We start from the raw sequence: 3049 nt of genomic DNA on the forward strand, positions 1-3049 counted from the left end.
TCCTCATAGAGCTATTGGTCTGATTTCAATATTTTTTAATTGTTCAGAAATCATACCGCTATGTTGGACCGAGCACGATTTGCAAATTTTTTTTCAAAAAATAACGTAATAATTGGAAATTTTTACAAATCGTTACATAAAATTAAAAAAAAAACAATTAAAAAACCCGATAAAATATAGCCAACGTAGCTATGATTATAGAGAATATTGGTTACTGATTGCCCAATTAGCCGAAACTTTACTTAAGCGGGACCCATGTAATTTAAACACAAGGGCGTGACACTCTTTTATAAAAATATTTCGCCTGGTTTTATATTTTTTATATCCCTCTATATTTATTTATAATTGTCTATAAAAGTTATACTGTAATTCGAATTGTTATAAGTTCGAAAATAAGATTCGAACAGCCGTTACCATAGTAGACGTAACTTAGTTACGCGTATATGAGTGAAAACAATGAAAAAATGGTGTTGAATAAACAAGAAATGGTAAGTACCCAAAATATTTATACATAATTCGGGCTGGTTCTAGTTACTCCAGTGATTAGAGCTGGTTGTATCACTGGATCCGGGTACTAACTAGAGTCAGCCGGAATTTTAGCCCGTTTTCCGGTAGGACTTACTAAGAGGCGGTGCCACAATTCCAACCTACGGAGGTTCTTCTGGTGTAGTAACGCACCTTCGTCAGATATCAGCCTTGATTCCTACCAGTTCCTTACATTAAAATGTGTCTATCTTAACACGGATAGTAATTCAACCATTTCAACAACAGCAAACAACCTCTTCCAGCGCTTATCACCAACATTTCTCAGCAGCAGCCGCAAATTGAGATTTTTCATCGTTCGACCACGACGATTCTGTATCTGGGTTCGACGCAAGCCAATCAGAACCAAACGCAGATGATCATAGGCTAACAACTATCATCACCCAGATTCCGCATCAGCAGATACAGCAACGGCTCCTTCAGGCACAACAGGAATAGTATACAATACAGTTCCAAGCACTGGGAGCACTACAAGTAGCAGCAGTAGCAAAGTGAGTCATTTTGGATTATTTTTTCATTTTTGAATGGATCGGTGCCGTGTAACTGTAATTTAGAATTCTATTATTTAAAAAAGGCACGTTCTAGAAAAAATCACATCACTTTCAGATTGAGTTGGCCACAAATAGCTCAACAGCACTAACAGGACACAGCCGATCAATCGCCAACAACAACTACAAGGTGCTCGGAAGGGACTTTTTTTTCTTTCGGTAAGATTCACCTACAAATTACTTTTCCCCAATCGTTCCTTTTAATATTTAAATTACTTTGCTGATTTACAGAACAAGCAGGTGTTGGAAGCGCACCATGTTATCAAGATATTTTGGATACATCTCTTATATGCGCATTTACACGTTCTGAACATCAAAACTTTCGATGCCGATGATGTTGTGCAGGAACTTCTCCAAAGGAAATTCGTACAACTAATATTGACGTTCTGTATCAGAAATGACGGATTGTGTCAATCGTACTTTATAGATTCAGTGGTCATAACGTACTTATAATGGAACACTAAGCATGGATTCCTGGTGCATGGTTCCGTAAATTTGATCGGAACACTGCCTTCACGGTATGCCAGAAAAAGGTGATACTGACAGGGTAGTCTACGACCGAAAAGCAAAAATTATTTGAAGAGCTTCTACGAACGAGAATTTCATGTTGATGGATGTTATTCGGAAGGAAACAGACCATTCCATTCTCAAAGATGAAGAAAACTCGCAGCCCTAAAATATCTCATTTGGCTCCGACAGCTAAAGGAATGCAACGAATATTGAAAACATTAAAAGGTGGTAAACTAGTGTGCGATATGAAGAAGTTGAAATGAATTGAAAGAGAAGTCAGGTGAAAGATTAGTACATGGATTTGCTGGTACAGCTTTCTTTTCAAATAGCGTTTTTGCTTGAACCCGAAACTGAGTCAGGTTCTAACCCCAACCGCTGTCAGTTCATACATTTTGACAGCAGTTGGGGTTAGGAACTGACTCAGTTTCGCTTCAAGCAAAAACGACATAATCCTGCTTACGGTGATCTGGAGTGTGAGTTTTTCTATGTTCTTTGAAACAACGGCCACTGAAATGTACCTTTCTGGATAAGATACAATCTGAGGGCCCTTTTCGTGCTGAACGGGAACTTACAATTTTACGGATTATCTTCTACTCGTACTGTACGACTTTTACAGTACCGCGTGGCAGGTGTAAATATTAGAGATAAAATATACTGATATTTATTCATTCAATCTTTGGATAGTAGATCAGTACATAGGCGACTAGTCCAGTATGGATTCCATCAAGTTACATTACGTCGAGCTTCCACGTTTATCCGTGTTGACCAGAGTAACCAGTGCAGCGTACTTCGCCTGTCCAAAGATTTTGGCCACATGGAAACCGTGTATTCAACAACAGCAGGAAATACTCCTCTAATAGGAACCAGCATTGTCAGCAACAAATTAGCTTGATCTGAAACATCATCCCACGTGTCATAAATGCAGTCACATGATTATTAGTACCTAGGACCAGGGCTGGAAACGTGACTTTTTTTTATGAACGTCATAAGCTTACAAACTTTCACGCTGCTGCCCGAGCAGGAAAGTCATAGACGAATTTCATGGTTGGTGTACGTATGAATGTCGTTCAATGAATGTAATCTCTTTGGTGTGCGTGAATGCCGCCACACAGCAGTTTTGTTTCCCACCACCAAGGCTGGAAGAAGTCATTTCGAATTTCATTTTAATGCGAAAGTTCGGGAAAAAACCAATACGACAGCACCGATGCTAGTTTGACTTCGGCTGCTGTGCATGTAAACGGACGAGAGAAAAGCAAAAACGTTCGTGCTGCTGATCGTGCCTGTTACATGTTCGTGAAAGTTCGGTTATTCGGCTTGCTGCCGTAGTTGGGTTTCGTTCGCTAGCTGTTGCGAATGTATGTGAATGGCCCGTATGTTTTACTTGCATCATCCGTTGCGTTGGAACTGTTGCAAATAAATTTCATAGCAGCGGCTCAAAATGAATGTAG

The 3049-nt window shown here is 39.5% G+C and overlaps 1 long non-coding RNA gene across 1 annotated transcript; it reads left to right on the forward strand.

The window, feature by feature from the left end:
- Positions 1-353: 353 nt before the first annotated feature.
- Positions 354-1250, forward strand: LOC131676379 (uncharacterized). The gene is made up of 3 exons (XR_009303167.1): positions 354-488; positions 772-1034; positions 1150-1250. It is a non-coding gene; the product is annotated as an uncharacterized LOC131676379 (long non-coding RNA).
- The last annotated feature ends 1799 nt before the right edge of the window (positions 1251-3049 follow it).

This window comes from Topomyia yanbarensis, chromosome 1 (assembly GCF_030247195.1).
Source record: "Topomyia yanbarensis strain Yona2022 chromosome 1, ASM3024719v1, whole genome shotgun sequence".
Taxonomy (NCBI): domain Eukaryota; kingdom Metazoa; phylum Arthropoda; class Insecta; order Diptera; family Culicidae; genus Topomyia; species Topomyia yanbarensis.